A 13,737-nucleotide genomic window follows, 5' to 3' on the forward strand; every position below is an offset into this window, starting at 1 on the left:
AGCAAAGAAATTGCACAGGCTCAGAGGCTTTGTCACCTCCTCCTCTAAAGCAGTGCCAAAGGAGCAAGTAGGTTATAGAGAGAGTTCAGTGTAGTTGGAGTAAGCAATGTGCTGGATGTGTCTGAGACAGAAATGGTTGGAGCAGTGCACTGAAGGTCTTTTACTCTAAGCAGAAGCTGCTGTATGTGGTGAATGCATGTACTGTGAGAAAAAAAAACCAACAAAAAATAACCAACCAACAATGAGATGTGAAAGTGAAAACTGCTATTGTTGAGCAAGATACAGAAATAGAGCAAAGGAACAAAGAATGAGATGTATTCTCTTGGAGGTACTCTGCTAGGTATATGATCTTCCCTACAGGAAAGAGCTCAGTTCACTCCGACAACTGAGCTGTATTCATGTTGCTTTTGAGCTCTCAAATGCACCAGTAATGCAAGACTTTTTTTTCTAGATTTGTTCTTTTTTTTTTTTTTTTCCAATGGAATCCCTATTACTGGAAAAACAGTAGAGGCTTCTTTCTGAATTCTGTTGATTTTTGTTTATTTTGCATCACAAAAGTACTTGGAGGGATTCCACTTTCTCAGAAATATGCTTCCCTACCTCTCGGCATTTTAAAGGACTTAAAGATAGCAAGTGATACCACTCAGACATAGCAAGGGATTGAAATCCAGTGAATTCAGGGAAAATTATCCCAGAAATTTATCAAAAGCTTGATATGTGTGTGTATGGGGAGAAAGAGTTCTCAGTAGAATGGGTGTAACGGATGATTTGTGCTGCAAATGATTGTACAGTGAACAGTTTGTCTGTATGTTCCCAGAACGTGACAGCAACTGAATTATGTGAAAAATTTATAGCAATTCAGAGCAAGGTAATGTATATTGCCAAGGGGGATTTGTTATTTATTTATTGGCATGCTACATAAGAGCTTAATACGAAGTGGAATTTTATACATGACTGGACAGAAAAGAACTCTGAATAGTTAGAAAGAAGAAAGCATTGTGCTCAGCACAGTCCAGTGTTTCAACATCATCTGTGGTATGCTCAATGTTAACTTCGTGGTAACGGCACTTGGTATGCTGTGATATTCCTTTTAATTCCCTCTACTATGGTTTTGAATATACTAGCATGCTTTTATTTTCACTTAAGAAGCATAGTTTCTATTGTGTCTGCTTTCCTAACAGTTTGCTATTAGCTGCCTTAAGAGACTTTAAGAATTTACTGATAAAAATAAGCAATTAGATAGAATCTCTTTCAAAGAGAAGTAGGTTTCTAGCTGCGAATATCTCTCTCCGAGCACTCTGATAGGAAAACACAGGGTAAATAAAACAATAATCTATGATAGTCTAACATCTCCCTTTTTGTGAGCGTAATGCCAGCCATTGCCACGACTTGGCTTTCTCTCTATGTCTTCATACCTTCCTTTTCTTAAAGACTAACTACTTTGCTAAAGATGTCACCCGTGCAAAAAAAAAAACAAAACAACACCATCTTGTGATGGCAGCGTGTGTGATTTCTGGTCATAAGGATGTTATCCAGAACATCCCACTTTGGTATACCTTTAGTAGTATCTTCATAAGGACGTTTCCAGAAACGTTCTTCACAGTGTAAAAACTGTAGAGAAAAGCAATGAAATCTAAAATTCTACACACATGCACCAAAAAAAGAACATTGCAAGAGTCTTAAATGGGACTGAGTTGCCTCACTGTACTCTCTGTCCAAAGCTAAAGCAGGACTCTCTAGGTCAATTTATTTCATAGATAAAGGGTCTGGACCATGTATCTTTGTATTTGTTACTGCAAGTAAGTACCACAGGTTATGAAAATTTGAGAAATATTCATCAGTTTTGAAATATATGGACCAAAAATTCAGTTAGGTTCATTTTCTAGAATGTAACTTTGCTTTTAGAAAATATAAAATAGAATTCTCCTTATTCTGTGGTGTGTCCAACATACAGCAATTTAGTGAGGTGTTTGTATTTCAGTATGTTGTTCCATGTGTAACGGGATGAATGCGACCTTAGGTGGCATATCTTTGCGTATCCTGTTAATTACTGCATTTAGCTGCACTGGAAAAAAAATTGATTCTGATACTCAAGTGATTCCTTAGATATAATACCGACTTCCTGCACTGCATGAGGGCTGCTCCAAAGGAAATGCCTCCTATTTTATTTTGTTGGCCCGTGACTTCAGAGGCAGAAGGGGGTATACCAGTAGAGGTCAAACCTTTCGCAAATATTCTGCTGTTTGTTGTTGCTGTGTGACAGAAGGCAGCAGAGAGGCAGGCTGACAGAATGGCATCTGACATGGAAGTGCAGATGAAGCAAAGGTGTGTCACTGAACTCCTCCGTGCAGCAAAAATGTTATCCACTGACATTCATTGACGTTTGCTGGACACTTATGGTGACCAAACAGTGGATGTGAGCACAGGCAGGTGGTGGGTGATGTGTTTCAGCAGTGGTGACAGTAACATGAAAACAAACATTCGAGACAGCCATGCAGATATTTCTAAACAGGCACGCAGGCTCTTGTTCATTGCTGGTGAAAATGCATAGCTAGTGGTGGTGGCCATGTTGAAAAAGAGTGTTTTGTAGCTGAGAATTTGCTCTAACAAATCGTGTGATTGTGCACTTTGTGTCTCTTGTAGTTTCCTTGGAAATAAATAGGAGGCATTACTTTTGGAGCAATCTACATAGATTCTCATTCCCAGTATCAGGACAATGGAGTTTTAGCATAATATGAGCACCGCACTGAGCTAACAGATTTAACAGAATAGGACTATAGCTCTTTTAGAAGGAAAATCAAATACTTTAATAAAGGATAAGCATTGGAAAGAAACAAACCTGAAAATAATATCTTAGTTTATCCAGAAATACTTAGCTACATGCAATTTCAGTAAGAAATACGTTAATAGTTCATTGCGCAGATCAGCTTAAATTACTGGTTTACATAATTACTAGGTCCAACGTAGATGTTTTTGGCATTAGTTGCAGTGTTAAAAAGCATTAATTGACCACAATAATCCAATAAAAAGAAACGTATAATGTTTTTTCTTTTTAATGTAAAAGTGTCAAGGAATGAGAATAAGCCTGTCAGGAAAAAAAACCACTTCCATTTTAATAGAAAACTGCTATTTTTTTTTAAGATTTCCAACCTGATTTTTCCCATTCTTTTCATAAAGAGGGAGTGGAGATCTGCCTGCAGGTTTAGATGTTAAAAACTTTAAAAGGGTTGCAGCTTTTAATATCAATGATAGCAAAACTTTCTTTGACTTTAAAGAGCTATGGCAGGATGTGATTTAATGGAACAAAGGTAGTGGTCATCATCTTGTTTTGGCTGATAACAGACAGATAAAAGATACTATGAGAGTTGTTTATACTGTAGTGGCTGTAAATGAAATTAGGAAATGAAGAATGCGATCATCTTGCCCATCTCTGTGACTTCTGTGGACACTATCAACTTTCTTTGAAACGTTTCTCATCATCTTGAGAAAAGCCCGGACTCTGTCATCTGAGGGTGCAAAATGTAGTCTAACATAATGAAAAGTGGAACACGGGCCACTTCTATGAAATAGTTAAATGAAATTCCATAAATTAGTTCAGAACGTGCTGTTCGTTGGTTGTTTTAACTGAATGAACCCCACAGCAAAGAGGAAATATGCTGGTACGTTGCAGTGGGATAAGTGATGCAGAATGCAAGTTTTCCTTTACAACTTTGAAAATGTAGTTGTGTAATACATATTGCATAACTTCTTACTTCATTATCAGTAATATATATTGCATAGCTTCTTAGTTCCTTATCTGCTGAGAAATCCTAATGTTACGCAGAAACTAAAAATGCATTAGCTGATTTGTAGCTGTCAGCACATTCTACTTTTGGGCACTGTCTCTCATCTATGGAATCAGGTGGTGTTCAGCACAGTGCGTAGAACAGTCTTTCCTTAAACTCAGGCTGAAATGGTCATTCTGATTGTTACATCAGCCGTACAGCGTCAGCTCATACAGTTACTCCATGCTGGTCTGCAAAAAGTAGAGATGAACTTCTGAGACAAGTGAAAAATAACTAGCACCACTAAAAGGAATGGGGGCAGGGCAACAACAATAAAGGAGGATATAAAAATTTAAATTTTACATTAATTGCTACCATTTATATTGGCAAGGTCAGAGTAACTGGTTTTGAAAGTTTTCTCAGTCAGTTGCTTAGTAAAATTCTTATCTGGGAATTCATTGCGTAGGATCAAAATAACAGGCAAGCAAAACGAAAGTTGGATGTTATCAGCCAAAAGGCAGGGTAAAATCATGCTTTTCAGAGTTTGTTTTGAGCCAGGAACTTTTCTCCTATATATTCATTACTTTTACATACGCTGATAAATGAATAGCAGCAGTGCTGTAGGCTCTGCCTACAGTAAAGACGTAAGTATTGTACTTGAAATGTTTTATAGCTTAAGCAGTTATCTACGCTCAAAGCCTGTTTTGGTCACATTCACATTAAAGTAAGACATTTCAATGAAAATGAGACTTGACATTTTCCATTTAATTCAAACTGAAAATGGGAATGATTATGATTTTATGAGAATAACAGAACTATTTAAAGTAACCACAAGTTTTCCAGAAGCATTACACAAAACCCTAAATTTGTTTTGATGTTCCACTCTATTTTTATGCATACTTAGAAAACAAAACACTGTTCTCTGAGAGCAAATCTAATAACTGAGTAGGAGATAAGGCATAAATCACACAGTGTTACATACAGGTTATGGTATTTGCTGCCTATGAAAGCAAAAGATTACAAGAAGTGATTAAGATCTCATTTATTTTTCAATATATACAGGCAATAACTACTTCAGAATTTAGCAGTTCCACCAAGATGAAGTTAAGTTGTAACTGGGATTATTCAGAGTTATTTCTCTGTACTCTAGAGATTATAAATTTGATAGTTTAAGAGCGTATAATAAAAGCGTAGGCACATGTTTAATACAAATTAATTCTCACACTAGCCCTACATAATTAAGACAAAAAATTCACAGCAGTAAAATACTGCTTTTCCAAAAGATTCACTATGCTTCTTACTCCCATCATATACATTAATTTACTAACTCTCTACCAAAATCTTCATAGAATAAACCGTGGAGAAATATCCATTGTTCACTTCTCTTCCTATTTCTTTCTGTTCTTAACCCTTTTCTGTTCTTTCAAACTTATCTGCATCCAGAAGTGTAAAACTGGTGAGCAGTGTAGCTTTTGTTTTTTGTTATTAACCTTTTAGAAGAATTTTGACAAGAAGAATACTGATAGATAGTATTTAGATACTCCAAAGGTGATCTCTGTGCAACATCTTCTGTAGCCTGGGGAAAAGCATGTGCAATAGTTGTGAGAAATTCTTTAAAGGATATGATTTTAATTTCTCTTAAAAGAAAAAAACAAACAAGCAGGTGTCTTTTGTTTAGAGATGCTGTGACAGTCTCCTTGCACAAGCTGAGCATTTCCTGCAATCTGTGGAAAAGCTTGAGTGCAAGCCCAAGTTGTCTGTATGCTGGAATCTTTTGGTGCTTGTTGACCAAAACTGGAAAAAGCAACATGGCCTTCCCTCTCCTAAATCTTGCTTTATTGTGCAGACCTTAATTTGTCTAAAATAAGACAAAATTCTTCCCTATCTACTGATTAAATAATATCTACTGATTAAAATGAGCTTCTGATCTAAGCCTGTCTGTAATTAAAAGAGAGTATGTATGAATGTGAAAGATGCAGTGTTTCGGAGGTATCTCGAGAGCGTTGAATACTACAGTAAAGCTGAGCTCGGTGGAAATAATCAGCTGTGGCTGATGGGATGTGGCAAAAAGCACCAGTGTATGGCACAGCATCTGGCTATAAAGCAGTCCAGTGAGATGTGCTAAGGGAGGGAACAACCGTCACAAGAGTGATTTAAGTTTCATTGGAAATATTTAAAAAGTTTGCTTAATCTTTCTTTTTGATGGTGTTGTATCCTGAACAGAAGCAATGGAATATTTCCTCCTTTTAAATGGGTGGAATTGGAAGGCAACTTGGAATCTGTCTCAATATTTTAACTATACCGAATCAAACCTGTTTGCCAAATCAAGAAAGGATTACACCACGTAATCCCTGCACAAGGTACATACGTCATGTACATGCGTTTATATACATCAGTGCTCATAAACGTACAGGAGGGGGGATAGAAATCAATTCCTATAGAGAGATGAAAGAGAGTTGACATTTTAAGCACGTTGTTAGCATAAAATGATGCTTCAAATGTAGTAATGCCTATTTTGGTGAATTATCAACTATTTTGTTACTTTGACCAGATACGGCTTTCTAATAGATAGGAAAAGCATACATTTGTAGATGTTTGCTTTAAACTGTAACTGAAAATCAGAAACATATGCCCAGAAAGATTATTATTTGAACCTTTTAACTATCCTCTGATACTTCATGAACAACGTTTGAGATTGTGGACTTTGACTGACTGTAGATGAGTATCTGTTGGTACAGAACTTCCTACAGAGATTCTGCCTCTTTCTCTATAACTGGCTGTGCTGCTAAGCATCATGCGTTCCTGGTTTTTATCTTCCTTTGTTTTTGTTTATTTGTTATACCTTCTTTGTGGCTTAATTCTAAACATTTATAAATGGCTGTACTGTCCCTCAGTAGGCGCTTGGCTACTCTATATAAATTTATCTCCTTTATAAACTATCCCTTTTGGACCCTTCTGTATTGCGCATAATCTGATGTGAATTAAAGATGCTCAAAACGTAATCAGCAAGCCCAGAAGAACAACTCATCTCTCATCTTACTAAACTGCCATGACTTAAGCAAAAAAAAAAAAAAAAAAAAAAAGTAAACGAGGTTTTCTAGAGGCAAATCCATTCCTGTGCTAATTGAGCAGTTCCAGAGGTTACTGCTGCCTGCTTGGCCGGATTTGCTCTACTCAAGACCTGACCACTGATGTGAACGTGGTACATGCAGGTAGGCTGCTCACAGTGCCCTGTGCGTGTGTGTGTGAGACTGACCTTTGCTTGGAAATATCCACTGCAGGAGAAGATACCTAATGATTTGTGCTTGCTTACTTAGAGACTATCAAGTTTTCCTCTTGAGATTATCCCTGCTTAGAGTATTAAAACTTGATTTAATATCAGGTTTACTATGCTATAAGTCTAAAAAAGAGCAATGGAGTAAGATTGGAAATAACATCTGTGGGCAAAATCCCTGAAATGAATGGGAATAATTCCAAAAAGCTCTTGTGGTTTTTGGATCAATACTCTGTCTATAAAGCTTAGGAGGAAATTGGCATGTGCATCCATTTGTCTATGCAGATGTCTATTTCAGTATTCATCGGAAACAACTGCACACATGGGCAACTATTTTCTCTTGCAAATAGCGGTTACTGTGCATATGGATTTTAGAGGAGTTTTTCAAAAATAGTCCCTTTAATAAGATAATCACTAGCATCTCCTACTTCAGTGGTGTTCTTCTGGAAGAGTGATTGCTGCCAGAGTTACCTAGCAGTTGTGAAATATTTCTGAATATCAATAGTTGTGTATTACTTCACAAATTTGAAAGAAGTTAGAAGAGAAAGCGATTGAGTGATAAACATGAAATATCAGTTAAAAGGTTAATTATTTTATTAGCATTAATGTGTTTTAGATTTAGATGCCTAAAAGCATAAAGATAACCCTCTAGCTATCTATACTCTCTCTGGTCAACCAGACATGTTACTGTATCATTCTGTGGGATTTAGGGATGCTGTTGTAAGACATCACCTTTTTTTTTAGGATGAGCATAACATTACTGATTTTCTCCAGTACATTTACTGTTATACAATATTTTTCAATCAGCTTATGTTTCTGTAGGACCCTTATTTTGCAGAATGAGGCAAGTAAAATGCAAATGGAGAAATCATCAAGAGCACAGATGTTAGTTGATTGGCTGTGGTCTTTGGTTCGTAGTCATTGCAATGTGGGAAACTGAAGCTATGATCTACGAATCCATGATCAGCTTGTTCTGGTTTTTTTTGTTTTTTTTTTTTTAACAGATCTTAGTGAACCTAAGACCACATCCAGTAAACTTCCATTATAATGTAGGAAACTGAATGTATGATCTATGAATCCATAATCAGCGTACTAAGTTTTTTGTACAGATTTTAGTTGATAGGGTCTCATATTTGGTTCACTGGCATTGCAATTTAGTAAGCTGAATCTATGATCTGTGAATCCATGATCATCTTGGTAGTTTTTCTGCACAGATCTTAGTTGATTGGATGTGGTCTTTGGTTTGCTAGCATTGCAGTGTATAAACTGAATCTGTGATCCATGTTGTCTTGATGGTATTTTGCATACATTGTAGTTGAATGGTTGTGGTCTTTGTTTTTTTGTCACTACAATGTAGTAAGCTGAATGTATGAACTGTGACTCCATGATCATCTCAGTAGTATTTTTGGAAAGATCTTAGTATTTTGGATGTGGTCCTTGGTTCATTGTCACTGCAGTGTAGTAAACTAAATTTATGATCTACAAATGCTTGGTGTTTTCATAGATATTAGTGAACCTAAGACCATATTCAGTAAACTGTCGTTGCGGTGTTGGTAGCTGAATGTATGATCTATGAATCCATGATCAGCTTGGTGTTTTTTTGCCTAGATCTTAACTGATTGGCTGTGGCTCTGGTTCACTGTCATGGCAGTGTTGGAAGCTGAATGTATGATCCAGGAATCCATGATCATCTTGGTGATTTTTTTGACTAGATCTTTACTGTTTGGCTCTGGCTCTGGTTCACTGTCATGGCAGTGTAAATACCTGAATGTATGATCTATGAATCCATGATCATCTTGGTGTTTTTCTGCCTAGATCTTAATTGATTGGCTCTGGCTCTGGTTCACTGTCATTGCAGTGTAAATACCTGAATGTGTGATCTATGAATCCATGATCATCGTGGTGGTTTTTTGCCTAGATCTTAATTGATTGGCTGTGGCTCTGGTTCACTGTTATGGCAGTGTTGGAAGCTGAATGTGTGATCTATGAATCCATGATCATCTTGGTGGTTTTCTTGCCTAGATCTCAATTTATATGCTGTCGTCTCTGGTTCACTGTCATGGTAGTGTAAATACCTGAATGTATGATCTGTGAATCCATGATCATCTTGGTGGTTTTTTGCCTAGATCTTAACTGATTGGCTCTGGCTCTGGTTCACTTTTATGGCAGTGTAAATACCTGAATGTATGATCTAGGAATCCATGATCATCGTGGTGTTTTTTTGCCTAGATCTCAATTTATATGCTGTGGTCTCTGGTTCACTGTCATTGCAGTGTAAATACCTGAATGTATGATCTATGAATCCATGATCATCTTGGTGGTTTTTTGCCTAGATCTTAATTGATTGGCTGTGGTCTCTGGTTCACTGTCATGGCAGTGTTGGAAGCTGAATGTGTGATCTATGAATCCATGATCATCGTGGTGGTTTTTTGCCTAGATCTTAATTGATTGGCTGTGGTCTCTGGTTCACTGTCATGGCAGTGTTGGAAGCTGAATGTGTGATCTATGAATCCATGATCATCGTGGTGGTTTTTTGCCTAGATCTTAATTGATTGGATGGAGATCACAGGACCATTTTGCCCCCATGACTCAAAAATATATTTTGTTAGACTTCAAAGCCTGTAGAATTGAAATGTGAAACAGTATATTTTCCTAAAGAAAAAAAAGCTCCCAGCTGCAATGATTGAATATGCTGATCAATGTGCAGATGATACATTTTTCTGTGCAATGCCTTCTCTCCAAAAATCAGAACAAAATGAGGCTTTGTATATCATTTTCTCTGTATATTTGCTGGAAGCACAAAGACTCTGTTGCATTTGTCATGCAGCCTGACAGAAAGCATATGGATGACGGTATTCCTTCTTGCAGGCAGTTGTGTTCAGATGACAGGACCAGAGAAAAATGGCCAAGCTGCTCCCATTTTTCATACTAGCTGCATTTGGCATTTAATGACACAATTGCAGCAAATTGGTTCTATTACACTCAATAGAGAAAGATATTCTATTTCGTATTGTTTGGAATGGCTCCTTATTTATATTTAACATCGGAGGGACAGACTAGAAACTCTTTTTCTCATTAGGACTAACTTAAAACATACAGAAAAGTAGCAGATGCTCTACAAGGTAAAAGCCATCCAAACAATTGTATATTCAGGATTCCAAAATGACTATTTTATAAAATAGCTGTTCTGGGTTTTTTTGTTGTTTTTTTTTTTTTCTTTTCCATTAAACAGATATTTTTCAGTATTTGTTATGTTCTGGATAGCTCATGTTCTGAAAGTTCTGAGGATTGAGAGATGGGAACCTTTTTTAGATTCGCTTGTGTTCCATCTGGAATGGTTACTATGCTACCTCCATATAATAGCATAAATAACCTACGTGGGACTAAGGTACAGTGACAGTAACAATCTGAAAGTGTGAAGAATTTCACATGGGGAAGCTCAGGTGTCTCAAGTTGTTTGGCCCATAAGCTTTTTAACAGTCAATTTATGAGACGTTCCTTGAAATGTGGTAGCACCTATTTGCAGTAATTGTTAAAACCATCTTGTATTCAGCAGCATGTTAATATTGTGAGTGTAACCAGGGAGATCTGATCAAGAGGTAACGTGAGAAATAACACTGTCAGTGTTTAAACCTACCCCGTCCCTCAGAAGAGCAGGGTAAGCAGTGCAGCATGTGAGATGTTTTAGCCTTTGTTGTCGTATGAGTTCAAGCCATACCAAAACAGCAACACCTGATTAAAAGCATATGCCTGACAGCAGCTACAGTACTAAAGGGTTAATAATTATTTCTGGATTTTTTCCATCTTAAATTAGAGCAAGTACTTTTTAAATATTTGTGATTTGAACGGACTAATTTGAATTGGCTACAGAATTACCACACATTCTGGTTTTTGATTTGTTTTCTGTTCCTGATTGGAATTGCTACTTATTTTCATGTAACAGTTTTGGATTGATTTAGCTGTCTCTACTAGTAGATGGTGGCAATTTTATAGGATCTCTCATGTATAAAGGACAAAAATGTCAGCTGTCTCTTCCCTGTTATTTTTTTCTGACTGTATGAAATACTATAAAATATCTGTTAGCACTCCTGTGTGATAAAACCCTTAAACTGGGTGTTAGAATTATCTCAAAAACTCATTTTTTTCCCTACGTGTGCCAGTTTTAAACTACAAGCTTTCAGAATAACTATTTTACTAAAAATGTGATAGAAAAAAAGCTTTGAGAAATCTGTACTTCTGGAACGGACCTTTTAATGTAACCACAATTTTAGTTCTGCCACTCAGCTTCTGACAAAAACCTGTGAAAGCCCGTGTAAACATGTGTAAGTCAATGTAAGCACATGCAAGTGCACGTAAGCATGTATAAAGAGGTGCAAGGGCATGCAAATGATTGTGAGCAGGTGTAAGCGTGTGTTGATGTGTGTAAGCTCATGTAAAGGTGTGCAAAGGTGTGTAAACACATGTAAGCCTGTTTCTCTACTGCTAATTACAATGAAAAAATATCAGGAAACATAACCATCACTAAATAAATACTGTCATGAGTATCCCTATTACCCTTGCTTAGCATCCTGGCCAAATCATAAAACATCACGCACAAACCCACACATGCATGTTTGATACAGAACAAGTGATAGCTTCTTACCTTGCCTTCAAGTGCGGCTGCGAAATGCACATGCTCAGAGCTGTGACCTTTCAGTGCCATTCTCCGACAGACTCTCTGCTCATCACCATTTGCATAACCTCTAAGGATTAGGTACCAACTTTAGAAATAGTTTGACAGCCGATTTTGTCTGTACACGCCGTTTGTCTTCACTACTGATGCAGTCTCAGTAACACTGCTGTGGAGGGGCATCTGTACACCAACATTGGAAACTGGAAGCAAAAGAAATCAAGGAGTTTGCATAGCTGTATTTACCTTTGCTTAAGACTACCTAGTCACGTGTGGAGCGCTTCCTTTCAAGCAGCAAGAGCTGACATAACTCATATCTGTGGGCTTCTTCCCTCTCGGTAAGCCTGGACATAAGTCATATCACGTCACTGTGAGGCAAATACTGATGCAACAGGAAAAATGCAAGGTAACGTTTTGCTATCATTTGTCTCTGAACTTAGAGGAACTTTAAGTTGCCAAAACAAAAGCTATTAGACAATATACCAGTACTTCTATGCAAACAGCAAAGCAGAAGAGCTTGCAATGCCATCCATGATTGCTAGGTTGCAATACATCTGATTGGGTCTCTTCACCTTGGGAAACCTGGAATGAATACGCTCTCTCAGAAAACTTGTCAAGAGAAGTGGAATTCTCATTTATTCAGTTGTGCTTTACTGAATTAGCCCACAGTGTCAAGCTCTCATCTCCCATCTATCTCTGTCTTTTTCAGGCTTTTCAATGGATGCACTGATCTGCTCGTCAATTCCACCTGCTCAGTGCTACATAACATTCCAGAGACATTTCCAAAGATGACTCTACCTCAAGACAATATAGGCTGGCTTTAAGTAGAAAAACGTCAGTTGCAAAGGCTACTTAGCCACACTTACCTTTCAAAATAACGTTCTTCGGCTGCAATCTGTGTCAGCAACCTGGCACCCACAGCAATGATCAGCATGACACATGGCTTTGTTGAGTATAGTCTGAGCATGCTCTGCATCTTGGCAGTTGTTAGCAAGGGAGATCTCTCTCTCTCTCTCTCTCTCCCATCACTGTTAGGAAAAAAGATTGTCAGATGTCATGAATCTGTAAGACTAAAGCAGAACACAAATCAAGACATTTGGCTTTCTTGCCAACGTCATTGCAGTTGAGTAGAAAATACTCTGGACTGTTTGGTGCACCTGGTTATTCCATTATCAGACTGGGAAACATGCATAAACACGTGGTCTTTCTGCGGTAAAACCACACTGCATAGCTGATTTAAATACTTCTTTCCCTGCCTTTTCTGAAGATCAATTATTGCATCTTTTAACATCATTTGACTGAAGGTGTTTCTTACATACCTTTTATTTGCAGAAGCAATCCTGAGGCACAACAGCAGTAAGTGAACGACATTCCCACCCACAGCAACGTAATTCCACCGATTACCATATAGGTAATTTTTATTGGCATTTAAGTATTAAATTAACTGCTAAAGTATGTGCCTAACAGACAAATCACATTAATGAGCACATACGCTGGCAAGATGTCAATGAAAGTTCAACTGAATTACTTTGCTTATTCATAGCTTCAGAAATTAGAGGCATGATTAATCCTCACGGCTCCCAGACTGCAAATATCAATAAGGATTACAACAATATTTTACAGCACGCTACAAACATTTTTTAAAGGATTTATATTTAGCTTTTTTTTTTTTTCCTTCTTCTGGGGAGACAAGAGGCTTTCAATAAAGTATTTTGACATATTTTTCCTGTAATTTGTTTGTGGAAGCACATAAATATTTATAAATACAGAAACTACACTTTAAAGATTTCTCACCAAATGTTGTGCGTCTGAAATCTTGAAGTTATTCCATTCTTCCTTTTTACCCTTCCCAGTTTCCAACGCATTAGAAACAAAAGAGATTAAAAGCACAGTTGCTGTTCTTAGGTTTAGTAACATCTCATTCCCAAACACCACACAAAACAGCTGGTTGCTGGGAGGGAAACACTTCCCATCTCCATAGCCACCCTGTTATCCAGTTATGGTCTCCAAGTACTGGAGCTACCTGCTTT

At 37.3% G+C, this 13,737-nt stretch overlaps 1 protein-coding gene and 1 long non-coding RNA gene across 44 annotated transcripts in view; one reads left to right on the forward strand and one right to left on the reverse strand.

The window, feature by feature from the left end:
- LOC116235935 (uncharacterized) overlaps positions 1–13,737 on the forward strand; it is a 352,161-nt gene that overhangs the window by 335,625 nt on the left and 2,799 nt on the right. For 5 of the 6 annotated variants that reach the window (XR_016468421.1, XR_016468418.1, XR_016468417.1 and 2 more), the window contains one exon: positions 13,040–13,118. This is a non-coding gene — a long non-coding RNA (uncharacterized LOC116235935). Of the gene's footprint in view, positions 1–12,416; positions 12,559–13,039; positions 13,119–13,737 lie in introns of those variants that run through there. The other variant, XR_016468422.1, reaches the window with a different exon arrangement.
- ZNF804A (zinc finger protein 804A) overlaps positions 1–13,737 on the reverse strand; it is a 455,187-nt gene that overhangs the window by 13,269 nt on the left and 428,181 nt on the right. For 30 of the 38 annotated variants that reach the window (XR_004168445.2, XM_090144346.1, XM_090144335.1 and 27 more), the window contains 3 exons: positions 12,574–12,735; positions 11,681–11,910; positions 561–4,015 (listed from right to left, as the gene is read on the reverse strand). The gene's annotated coding sequence lies outside the window, so the exon portion shown is untranslated. Of the gene's footprint in view, positions 1–560; positions 4,016–4,038; positions 5,341–11,680; positions 11,911–12,573; positions 12,736–13,501; positions 13,553–13,737 lie in introns of those variants that run through there. The other 8 variants (XM_090144338.1, XM_090144330.1, XM_090144331.1 and 5 more) reach the window with 3 other exon arrangements.

The sequence above is a fragment of the Phasianus colchicus genome, chromosome 7 (assembly GCF_987193195.1).
Source record: "Phasianus colchicus chromosome 7, bPhaCol1.hap1.1, whole genome shotgun sequence".
NCBI lineage: Eukaryota > Metazoa > Chordata > Aves > Galliformes > Phasianidae > Phasianus > Phasianus colchicus.